Below are 13,304 nucleotides of genomic sequence, written 5' to 3'. Positions count from 1 at the left end.
AAAGATTTTATTTTCTAAAATTTAAATATTTTAATCTTGAAGGTCAAGGGATAAACTGTTAAAAGATACTTTTAAAAAATTGAGTGTCTACATAATAGAAGAGGTTTCTTCAAATCAATACACAGAAGACAAAACACCAAATAAAAAAACTAGCAGGGATACTGACAGGCAATTTGCAGAAGAAATACAAAAGATACAAAAGGTAAACAGACATTTGAACATGTCACACGGTGTCAGAGAACTGAAACCCTGTAAGTTAGCATTATTCTATCAGGCTAGAAAAGATTTTAAAGGTCGATAATAACAGGTCTGAGCCAAGTGTGTGGGAGCCCAACTGTTCACACTCCACAGGTGGGAATGTAAAGTATAACAACCCATTTAAAAGGTAATTTGGCAAGATTTATCAGAATCTTAAATGTGCCTCTCCTCTGACTCAACAACCCCACCTTTATAAATTTTCTCCAGAAAGCTTTCACAAACACACAAAGACATATATGCAAGAATGTTTATTACAGGTGGTGCTCGTAGCACAGTGGTTATGGCGCTGGCCATATACACCCAGACCAGCGGGTTTGAACCCAGCCCAGGCCAGCTAAACAAGAATGACAATTGCAACAAAAAAAATAGCCAGGCATTACAGCAGGTGCCTGCAGTCCCTGCTACTTGGAAATGAAGCAAGAGAATTGCTTAAACCCAAGAGTTTGAGGTGGCTGTGAGCTGTGATGCTACAGCACTCTATAGAGGGCAACATAGTGAGACTCTGTCTCAAAAAAAAAAAAGAATGATTATTGCAGCACTGATTGTACTAGCAAGAACATGGAGGCATTCTACGTACATATTAGCAGCTGGATATTTAAATAAGGTATGGGGAAATACACAAGAAAATACTTTGTAGCCTATAAAAAGAATGCTGTAAAACCTAAAAATCAACAATAGTTAAGTAAAAAGAGCCAGTTGTAGAATAACATGCAGAATATATTATGTAAATTTCCTTTTTAAAACAGGCTTATCTAGGGCGGCATCTGTGGCTCAAAGGAGTAGGGCACTGGCCCCATATACCGGAGGTGGAGGTGGCAGGTTCAAACCCAACCCCTGCCAAAAACTGCAAAAAAAAAAAAAAAAATAGGCTTATCTATACATAGGAAACTTCCTGGAAGGACATATGACAAAGCAATAATAACAATTATTTAAGGAACGGAAGTTTAATTACTGAAGGCTTCTATTTTCTACATTTTTGTATTGCATGAATTTTACGAATAGTGCACATGTGTGTGTGCGCGTGTGTTAACCAGAAAGTGAAACTAAAGAGGAGGGGTGAAGGTAGGGTCCAGTTTACAAATTTGTTTGCAGGAGGCACGAGGGACGACCTCCTACGGACACGTGGCTCTGACCTCTGGCACCCAGTGGCCATGAGAGCTCCCAGTACCACCATAGGAAAAATGAAACCAGCATCTTAGGATTGTATCCATCATGACACAGTCAGCTTCCTTTATCGCATTCCTTCTTGGCCTTAGAAACCTAAATCTGACTTCCATTTTCACTCCCTTTGTTCAAAGTCCAGCGTGGGCCTCCTTGTGTTACAGCAGTTTTGAGATACAGAGTTGAGTTACCATTCCCTACTCCTAATCTAACCAAAGCCCTTTCTTTCTGGTCATTTCATTAACTTCCTTATTCTTATTGAACCTGCTCTTTGTTTTCTTACTAAGAAAACAATTTTGCTCGGGTCTTCAGATAGTGCCAGGCTTATGATGTTCCCAGCGCTTCTTCCTTGAACTTTATACTTTGGTCACCAATTAATTACCAACTCTAAGTAATCCCTTCCAACTGCCTCCTGGAGCAAAGACCAGTGCTTCAGAAAGAAAAGGAGCTATTTAATTCAGATATACTACAAACTAGTTTTTAATCTAGTTTTAACTTAAACCTCATCAGTGCCTTTTAGCCATCATTTTTGAGTACCTGGCACTATACTATCCAATATGGTTGCCACTAATCACATGTGGCCATTAAGCACTGGAAATGTGACTGGCTCAAAATGAAATGTGCTTTAAGTGTTAAATACACACAAGATGGATTTTGAAGATTCTGAACCAAAAAAAAAAAATGCAATATATCTCATTAACATGATTTACATTGACTGCATGTCGAAATGATATTTTTATGTATTAGGTTAAATAAATTATTTAACTTAATTTCACCTATTGTTTATTTTTTACCACTTTTGATGTTACTACCAGAAAATTTAAAACTACATATGTGGCCAATATTGTATTTCTGTTGTTCAGTGCTGATCTAGTACATTCCCCAAAGGAACTATCTCAGACTTCTCTCTCCTCCGATTTGAACTCCCTCTGGGGGCTAAGTCCTCTTTTGGGAGTTTGTTTTTTCACCTTGGCCATCTATGGTCTTAATGGGGTCTGCTATTTTCTTAAATGCTCCAGTTCCTAATCAGTCAAAGTCATTTCTCAGCATTTTAAAAACTGGAACTTGAGTGATTGTCTAGGTTGAAAATAATTTTGCTTTGGGCACCAGACCCATATACTGAGGGTGGTGGGTTCAAACCTGACCCCGGCCAAACTGCTGCAACAAAAAAGTAGCCAGCCGTTGTGGCAAGTGCCTGTAGTCCCAGCTACTCGGGAGGCTGAGGCAAGAGAATCACCTAAGCCCAAGAGCTGGAGGTTGCTGTGAGCTGTGACGTTACGGCACTCTACCAAGGGCAACAAAGTGAGACTCTGTCTCTAAAAAAATAAAAAATAAAAATAATTTTACTTCAGTGTTTCCTTCCAGCGTTGCTAATTAAGAAACCTAAAGTCATTTCTCATACTCCTTTCTTCACATGCGACCATTTTGGAGTTTGTTTCACTTTAGGAGCTTGTAGGCCTTTCTCTTTGTTTTTGGTATTCTGAACTTTCTCAGTTGTGCGCTTAAGGTGGGTCTATACTTTCATCCACTAGGCTGAACATTTTCAGTCAGGTGGTCCCCTTGAATCAGGAACTCATGATCTACAGGTCTGGAAATTGCTCTTTAATTCTTTCAGTGACAGTGTCCTCTCTGCTCTGTTTACTTTGTCCTTTCTTTTCTTTCTTTCTTTCTTTTATTTCTTTTTTTTTTTTTTTTTTTTAGACAGAGTCTCACTCTGTGCCCTAGGCTAGAATGTCATGGTGTCATAACTGACAGCAACCTCAAATTTTGGAGCTCTTGCCTCAACCTCCTGAGTGAGTAGCTAGGACTACAGGCACTTGCCACAATGCCCAGCTAGTTTTTCTATCTTCTAGTAGAGACAGGGTTTCACTTTTGTTCAGGCTTATCTCTAACAAACTCCTGAGCTCAAGCATTCCATCTGCCTCGGCCTCCCAGAGTGCTAGGATCACAGCCGGATCACAGGTGACACCTGGCCTCTCTGTCTTTTCTAGATCTAGAAAGGCTATACTAGCTCTCCTGGACTAGTCCTCTAATTTTTAAGAAATCTTTTTCTCCACTAGTATCTATCTTTTTTCTTTTTGCTCTAGCTCATAGGCAATTTTATCACCTTTACTTTCCAGCCCTTCTACTGTTTTCCATTTCTATCATATTTTTAATTTCCAATGCTTTCTTCTGAACATAGCATTCTATTCTTGTTTCATGGTTGCCAAACCATCTTGTTTTTCTTGGAGGATCTTAATGACCATCTTTTTGTGATTTGTTGTTGTTTTCTTTTTCTTCAGTTTCTTCAGCCTCAGTTTCCTCTCGAGTGTTTTTTTTTTTCTATTTGATCATTTCAGTATCCATCTTTTGTGCTAAAAACTTTCCTCAGATGTGTGGAAATCCTTAGTTACCACTTTATGATAAAACTTGGCTGGGTGCCCATGCTCAGTGGTTAGGGCGCCAGCCCCAAGCTCCAGGGCTCAGGGGTTCGAACCTGGTCCTGGCCTACTAAACAAAAAAAAAAGCTGGGCATTGTGGCCGGCACCTGTAGTCCTGGCTATTTTTGGAGGCTGAGGCAAGAGAATCACTTGACTTTAAGAGTTGAGGTTGCTGTGAGCTATGATGCCGTGGTACTCTACCGAGGCTGACAAAATGAGACTCTGTCTCAATTAAAAAAAAAAAAACTGATGAAAAATTAAATTAAATTAAAGCGTTGGTTTAGGCTGGGTGTGGTGGCTCACGCTGGTAATCCCAGCACTCTCAGAGGCCAAGGCAGGCGGGTGGACTGAGCTCATGGATTTGAAACCAGCTTGAGTGAGAGCAAGACCCTGTCTCTATAAATAGCCAGGTGTTATGGCCAGTACCTGTAATCTCAGCTACTCAGGAGGCTAAGGCAAGAGAATCACTGGAGCCTGGGGGTCTGAGGTTGCTATGACCGATGATGCCACGGCACTCTACCAAGGGCAACAAAATGAGACTCTGTCTCAAAAAAAAAGAAAATTGGTTTAAAAAGAATAACACTTTCACATGCAGAAAAGCAAAAAAGACACAAGCTATAATGACAAAAAAAACTCTTAGGAGGTACTTTTTAAAACTGTTTTCATTTACATAATGTAATTTTAAAACTTTGAGTTCCATATCCTAGTTGTTGTTGAGTGTCTATTGCTCTTATTATTTTGAAAATGTTCTCCATTCTTTCACATCTTTTCTGAGACATACCAAAGACCTAAAGCTATAAAGGTAATGGTAACTTCCATGACAACTTAGGAAAAGGACATTGACACTACCAATTTTACACGTCACTTCACAGTAGCTGCCCAGTTGCTGCTGAAGAGCTGTCTTTAAAACAAAAACTAAACTAGTATGGTTTATTTTAGTTAAATGTACATAAGTACCTGATTATACAGAACTCAAGAATTTAGAGAAAATAAAACAATTTAGTATCATTTCAATCGAAGTCTCTAAGTCATTTGGAAGCGTATAATACAGTGGCAGGATAAAGAAGAAAATATACATTTTAATAGCCTGACATATAAAAATTTGAACACTTAAGAAAAAAAGCTGATGGGAGCTCTGACTGCAGGTTTGTGCCTTAACAACTGTGAACTTCAGTGTGGGACAATCTGCTTGGGCTGTTCTCTGGGCAAACCTGATGTCACTGTCTTTTTTTTTTTTTTTTTTTGAGACAAGTGACTGTTGCCCTGGGTAGAGTGCATGGTATGATAGCTTACAGCAATCTTAAACTCTTGGGCTCAAGCAATCCTCTTGCCTCAGCCTCCAGAGTAGCTGGAACTACAGGCACCCATCATGACATCCAGCTAGTTTTTCTATTTTTAGTAGAGTCAAGATCTTGCTCTTACTCAGGCTGGTCTCAAACCGCTGAGCTCTGGCAATCCACTCACTATAGCCTCCCAGAGTGCTAAGATTACAGGTATGAGCCACCAGGCTGGGCTTGATGTCAGTCTGTAAGTCCATCTTTTCTTTCTTTTTTTTTTTTTTTTTTGTAGTTTTTGGCCGGGGCTGGGTTTGAATCCACCACCTCCGGCATATGGGGCCAGTGGCCTACTCCTTTGAGGTACAGGCACTGTCCTTTAAGTCCTTCTTTTTTTGCAGTCAGAGTCTACAGAGAATCTTCTCTAACCTCCTGCCTGGAATGTGAAGGCCAAAATGCCAGCATGCCAGGAACAGGAAGGAAGGAGAAGAGAACAGCCTTGGCATCCAGTGTGCATGAGACACCTGAATCCCTTATTTTTAGTGCAATGTCCTTGCCTCATCTTTGTCCAGTATCCCCCCAAACCGTAAACCCTCCACTTGAAATCTCTCCAAACTTCTAGTTACTTATGCAAAGTTGGAGAAAGGTTCTGAGTACTATAATTTCCAATCAATTCCCCTTATTTTAGTCCCTTATTCACCTTAGATAGAATCTTACACAGTAAAGCCCCTGGGGCCCCATGGCTCAGTGGGTAAGGGCACCAGTCACATACACTGAGGCTGGCAGGTTCGAACCTGTCAGGACAGCTAAAAAACAAGGACAACTGCAACAAAAAAAACAGCCTGGCGTTGTAGCAGGCGCCTGTAATCCCAGCTACTTGGGAGACAAGAGAATTACTTAAGCCCAAGAGTTTGAGGTTACTGTGAGCTGTGATGCCACAGAGCTCTACCCAGAGCCACAGCTTGAGACTCTGTCTCAGAAAAATAAATAAATAAATCCCCTGACCAGGGGACTCACCCACAATGAAAGAGGTGAGAAGTAGACCCATGACGATTGGTTATATTGCATACTGTACCTCTCAGAAGCCGCCAGCCTGACAGTGTTGAATGGCCTAAGGAAGGCACAGCTGAAGCAGCAGCTTGGAGGCCGTGCACTAGAGAATGACGCGCCATCCTCCTCTCAATAACTGCACTACGTCAGAGACTCCTCTGTGACTCTGTCCGAGTAGAAATAATTAGATGTGCCTCATAACCAGCGTGAAATTGGCGTGGCTCCTCTTATCATTCCTAACAGCCTGCTGGAGGACCCTGTGCTTCCTGTCTCCGTAGCTCTAGCGCCTGCAAAAGTTCCCGTTCCCTCAGGGGTGTGCTCTTGCCAGGGCACAAAGCAAGGATCCCACTGAACTACAAGTTATGGCTGCCACCTTGACACTTTGGATTCCTTATGTCCAACGACCAGCAGACAAGAAAAGAAGCCACTGCCGAGGTAGGACAACTGATCCTGACGAGCAGGAGAAGGGATAAGTGCTGTTTACACAGTGAGGACATTCGGGAATTTAGGTGCCGCTTGGTCCTCCTGAACTAGGGTGACCAGATTTTAACATCGGTAAGGCGGGACAACAGGGTCGCGGGGCGGGGCGGAGGCGGGGCGGGGGGCGGGGCAGGGGACGGGACTGGGCAGGAGACCGGGCAGGGCAGCGCCTGACAACAATGCAAACTTTGATAAGCAGTTCTCGATAATCGTTTCTCAGCAATTATTTGTTATTATTACAGTCTAACATTATAAAATTAACAAAAATAATATAAAACGCATATTCTGGCGAAATAGCCACATGGCAGCCGAAAACTGTATATTCCCTTCTTGTTCTCCCGCCCATTCGTGCATTCTTTCCAAAAATCGGGACTTTTTTAAAACGCCGCGGGACGCGGGACAAATTCTGGAAAAGCGAGACATCTGGTCACCCTATCCTGAACCCAGTGTAACTGTGAATGGACAGGTACAGCAACTCTAGAGCGACACGGGGATAATCGTCAGGGTCTCGGACCCTTCAGGAATGAGGGTTTCTGCTGCATAACCACTGAAGACCAGCAGAAGTGACAGCTGAGGTCCACCAAATACTTGTGGGAGGAAGCTGGCTGGTGGGGAAGGAGGCAGAGCCCAGGGCGCAGGCCAGGGCTGCATCCCGCAGGTACCGCCCAGGGCGCCCGAGCCCCAAGCTCTCGCCAGCGCTTAAGGGGGATTATTTCCGTCACAGACTCACGGCAGGGGGTTGAATGTTTTCACATCGCACACTGCTAGCCCCTTCTGGAAGAAATGCTTTCTGTTTCATCGAGAAACCGCCCTCCCCCTCCGGACACGCCGAGCCCTCACCGCGGGACTCGCACCCGAGGCAGCCCGGCTACTTCCCCTCACCCCGCGTCTGGACAGCCGGACAGCCCCGCCCAGCTCACCGCCTCCGCGCTTCCAGGCGCGCCGCGATGCGGAGGCGCCGGGCCTGGATCCGCTCCTGAGGGTTATCAGAATATATCGAGGGTCCGAGAATCGGGGCGGGCAAGTGTTCGTCTGCATTCTGCTCCAGGACCCCCAGGGACCCTGGCGGATTCATGGCAGAAGGCCTGGCTCCCCAGCAGCTCGGTGCAAACCTCTCCTGGTTGCTAGGAACAAGTGGTTGCCAAGGAAAAGCGCCGCAGTCGCTGCCGGGTGGTTGCGCGCGCAGCTCTCTGCCAGCTACCTTTCAGAACCGCGCATCCCAGCTTGGGGTTTCTGGCCTCTCTCTTACAGTCAGGGTGTCAGTACCGTCCTGATCCCCTCTCCCCCTATGAAGGCCCAGTCGTATGAGCCGAGCTGTGGAGTCTCACCACAAGACTAGAAGCCTAAAGAGCTGGACAAGTTGTGTTTCATCCCTTACAGACCTGATACCTTTCATTCATTCACACCAAATGAATATTCCTCAAAATCATATTCATCAGATTGAACTGAGAGCCTACCATATCCATATGCCAAGGCTGTACTAGCGCTAAAGATACAGAAGTTGTTCTTTCCTCATGGAGAATGCAGAAGAGAGTATAGGTATGCTTTTGCATCCATTTTTTTTTTTCCTTTTGGGTCTCCCTCTGTCCACCCTGACTAGAATGCAGTTGTATCATCATAGCTCACAGCAACCTCAAACGCCTGAGCTCAAGGGATCCTCCTGCCTCAGCCTCTGAAGTAGGACTACTGGCATGCCCCACCATGCCCAGCTAATTTTTTTTTTTTTTTTCTGTAGAGACAAGGACTTGCTCTTGATCAGGCCAGTCTCCAAGTCCTGAGCAGCTCAAGCAATCCTCCGGTCTCAGCCTCCCAGAGTGCTAAGATTATTGGTATGAGCCACCGCTCCCAGTGCCTATGTCCTCCGGAGTGTGGAAAAACACCCTGACATCAACAAATTTTTACCGAGCAAGGGATTGTCTTCTGTAGCATTTTCAATAGGGCTGAAACCTAAAATAATCCCACTGTTATGCCCAAAATTCTCTCAAGACCCCCCACAGACATTCCAAGACACACTCTGATGTAAAAAGCAAGATGTGAGTTTTATTCAGACCCTGGAAGCCCAGGCCTGGACTCTCCTGGTGTACACACCGAGGAAGAGCCCTGAACCTGGGGTGGAGAGGGTTTTTATGGGGTACAGAAAGCAAGAAGGGTAGGGTCTGATACGGGTACATTTTTGATTGGTGGTTGATGATTTCACTAGTAAAGGAGGATTTGCATTGGTACAGGTAGAAGGGTGGTGGATTTCCTAACCAGGGGCCTGAAGTGGTGCTGCCTGATTGGACAGTTGAGGGGGAATTTTTAGAAAACTGAAACTTAGTGCCTAAAGTGGTATTGCTGCACTAAAGTGGCTCAATTAACAGTTGCCAGTTGTGCGACCAGGGATGGGGGAGTAGCAGGGAGTGGCCCTGTGGGTACAGATTAAGGGGCGGAGGGGCTAGGAACAGGGTTTGTGCAGTAAACAGTAAAATGGCGATGGTGACTGACTCAACCAACGGCTTACAGTTGTGCAAGCAGAGGTGGGGGAAGGTTAGGATGCCGCCCTGTGGGCTAGGAGCTAGGAACAGAACTTATGCAGTAAACAACAAAATGGTGTTGGTCTGGCCCTTTCACCACCATTAACCTGTGCAATCAGAATTTACACAAAAAGGAAAAGGGGAGAAGAGAAAAATGGTCCGCAGGAGGGGGGGTGAGGAGCAAAAGTTAGAAATACAGAAGCACTTTTAAACTTTCATAGCAGCACTGTTGCCAGAAAGGCATTTGCCTGGGCATTTTTGTGTTTCCTTTTTAACATAAAATAGTGTTCTCATTGAGAATTAAAACACTTTAAAACCAAATTGGATACCATTTAACAGAGTTTTGTCCCATTAGCCCATTGGGACATTAACAAAAGGGCACTGGGTGAGTAGGGAGAAGATGTGGGTCTAGTCCTAGCCCTGCCCTGCCACCTTAAGCAAGTCACAACTTCCTGAGGACCATTTTCTCAGCTGTGAGATGTACTAATTGGCTGCCTACACAAAGCACAGAAATAAGAACTACAAGACCAAGAAGATGAGCCCTTTGTGAATAAGGCCTAAGTAGAGTCTGCAAGTGGTAGAGAGACTTAAGAATACCAAAACTATGGAATAGCCTCAACAGACTGTAGATAGGATCCCTGTCCTATACCTGCCCAGGTGGTGGTAGAAGGAGATGGGCAAGGGTGGTTACTTCTAATCTTCAAGGCCCTCTGCCAAATCTCTCTCTCTCCTTTGGTTATAACTACAAAATGGTTATGGTTATGGTTCATTATTTCCACTATCTCTAAGAAGAGAAACAAGTATGTGCATATGCATGTCTGGCTGGGTGTAGGATACCATGAGAAAGTCAGTGGGGACAGCTGTTACACAAGCACTAGGCAAGAGAGCAAAGGTACCGCAAAAATCCATACAGAGTAATCAATGAGATACTTGGCAATAAAGTGGTCTGTCCCCAGATGACACTGCAGACATCTTATGTAATCAGGAATCTGACTCCATTTTTTGCTGTTTGGCTATTGACAAGCTTTGAAGCCTCACTCTTCTCCCTTCTCCATCGTCTGTGCAAGCTGTTATTTTCAAAAAGAAAAAACAAAACAAAAATCCTCTGTTCTCTCTTCTTTGTTGCTGATAGGAATTCCAACCATGAGCCCTGGGTATCCTCACCCTGGCCCCACCCCAAGATCACAATAAAAACTCCAAGCGCATCCACCTTCCTGACTCTATCAAGCCATTTTCTGACCAGCTGAGAGGGCTTCCTTGCTCACACAGACAGCCTCAACTATGTAATAAAACTTTTTCTTAGTTTTGGGAAACATTCATTCATGGAAAGGTACCTTGGTAGCACTTTGTAGGACAGTTTGACAGTATCTACAAACAATTTATTATTTTTTGAGACAGAGTCTTACTTTTTTGCCCTCAGGAGAGTGCCATGGAGTCATAGCTCACAGCAACCTCAAACTCTTGGGCTCAAGAGATTCTCTTACCTCAGCCTTCCAAGTAGCTGGGACTACAGGCATCCACCAGAATGCCAGGCTATTTTTAAAGATAAGGTCTCACTCTGGCTCAGGCTCAAGCTGGTCTCAAACCTGTGAACTCACCTTGTTCTCTCAAGTGCTGGGATTATAGGTGTGAGCCACCGTGCCAGCCCTTCTACAAACAATTTTTTTTTAAGACAGAGCCTCAAGCTATCCCCCTGGGTAGAGTGCCATGGCATCACAGCTCACAGCAACCTCCAACTCCTGGGCTCAAGCGAGTCCCCTGCCTCAGCCTTCCAAGTAGCTGGGACTACAGGCGCCCGCCACAATGCCCGGCCATTTTTTTTTTTTTTTGGTTGCAGCCATCATTGTTGTTTGGCGGGCCTGGGCTGGGGATTCGAACCCACCACCTTAGGTGTATGTGGCTGGCGCCTTAGCCGCTTGAGCCACAGGCGCCGAGCCTTCTACAAACAATTTAAATTAGTATATGAGAAGTAGAGGATAGGGAGACATTTGCTAAAGGATATAAAATTATAGCTAATAAGAGGAATAATTTAGTGTTCTATCCCATTCCAGGATGACCATAGTTAATGATAATATGTAGTTTCAAATAGCTAGGAGAAGGATATTTGGACATTCCCAACACAAAGATAAGGTAAATGTTTGAGATGATGGACATGCTAATTACCCCAATCTAATCACTATGCAGTATATGTACTGAAACCTCAGTATGCATCTATAAGTATGTATAATTATTTGTCAACCAAATTTTTAAAAAACTGAACAAAGGGCAGAGAGAGGAAGAAATTTTTTCATGCAGAAGCTATGGTTTTAGAAGTCAAAGAAATGAAATTGAAAAATAAAAATAGAAAACCACTAAATAACATTTTCTAAGTAAATTTAGAAAATTGTTTAAAACTGTAGGCCAGGCGTGGTGGCTCACGCCTATAATTCTAGCAGTCTGGGAGGCCAAGGCAGGTGGATTGCTTGAGCTCAGGAATTTGAGACCTGCTAGAGCAAGAGCAAGACCCCATCTCTTCAAAAATAGAAAAAGTAGGCTTGGCACCTGTAGCTCAGCAGTCAGAGTGCCAGCCACATACACCAGGGCTGGCAGGTTCAAACTCAGCCTGGGCCTGCCAAACAATAATGACAACTACAACAAAAAAATAGCCAGGCATTGTGGCAGGTGCCTGTAGTCCCAACTACTTGGGAGACTGAGGCAAGAGAATTACTTAAGCCCAAGAGTTTGAGGTTGCTGTGAACTGTGATGCCACCACACTCTACCAAGGGTGACATAGTGAGACTCTGTCTCAATAAAATAAATAAATAAATAAAAATGGAAAAAGTGGCCAGGTTTTGTGGTGGGTGCCCTAGTCCCAGCTCCTAAGGAGGATGAGGCAAAAGGATCGCTGGAGCTCGAGTCTGAGGTTGCTGTGAGCAGAGCCAGAGCACTCTACCCAGGGCAACAGAAAGAGAGTGTCTCAAAAAAAAAAAAAAAACAAAAAAAACCTAAGATGTCCCTATCATGTTGACCAGAAGAGAAGGAATTTCTGCCCTCTTGGTGGCTCACACCTGTAATCCTAGCACTCTGGGAGGCCTAGGTGGGTGGATCCCTTGACCTCAGGAGTTTGATTAGCCTGAGGAAGAGCCCGACCCTGTCTCTACCAAAAATAGAAAAATTAGCTGAGCATTGTGGTGGGCACCTGTAGGCCCAGTTACTTGGGAGACTGAGGCTGAAGGATGTAGGCTGAGGCCATGGCACTCTAGCCTGGGGCACAGTGAGAGACTTTGTCTAAATAAATATAAAAATAAGCACATGCATTGACTAGGCAATTCTACTTAAAAGAATTATCATAGGCGGTTAGTGGGTCTAGGTTGTAGCTTCAAGGTTGAGAATTACATCAGTTTTCTTAGCACTATACATATAGCACCTAGTACAATGTCTGAAACATACATAGTGCTCAAGAAATATTTTTTGAAAGATGTACACATAAAAGAATGTATGCTCACTCCCATTCTAATATTAAAAAACCGGATATAGGCCAGGCATAGTGGCTCACACCTGTAATCCTAGCACTCCAGGAGGCAATTGGCTTGCTTGAGCTCAGGAGTTTGAAACCAGCCTGAGCAAGAATGAGGCCCCATTTCTAAAGTGTTGTGTCAGTGCCGGTAGTCCCAGCTACTCTGGGAGGCTGAAACAACACAATCACTTGAGCCCAAGAGTTTGAGGTTGCTTTGTTACTACTAAGGGTAACAAAGTGAGATTCTGTCTCTAAAAAAACCCCGAAAAAACTAGATATGATACAAAATCCATGAATAGGGAAACTGATAAAACATTCATGAGATTGTAATAAAATGTGAGAATGAATGTGACCTAGGAAGACATCCAACATGTATGAAAGGAGAAAGAAAAGCGGCAGTACAGTGTGATGAGTATGAGCCCAGGTTTGTTTGAACAGCAGGTACACAGAAAAATGGAGAGAAAACCACAAGGTAGTCAGTATCTCTGGGGGCTGGATTTACAGGTGACTTACACATTTTCTAAAATTAAAAATTTTACAATGAAAATAAGTAACTTCTGATTCAATAAAATATAAAGTTTAGGCTCAGCGCCTGTGGCTCAAGCAGCTAAGGCGCCAGCCACATACACCTGAGCTGGCGGGTTCAAATCCA

This window comes from Otolemur garnettii, unplaced genomic scaffold (genome assembly GCF_000181295.1).
Source record: "Otolemur garnettii isolate 467f Iridium unplaced genomic scaffold, OtoGar3 scaffold00022, whole genome shotgun sequence".
NCBI classification, from domain to species: domain Eukaryota; kingdom Metazoa; phylum Chordata; class Mammalia; order Primates; family Galagidae; genus Otolemur; species Otolemur garnettii.
The sequence above is the reverse complement of the archived record's forward strand: the minus strand, read 5'-3'. Positions refer to the sequence as shown.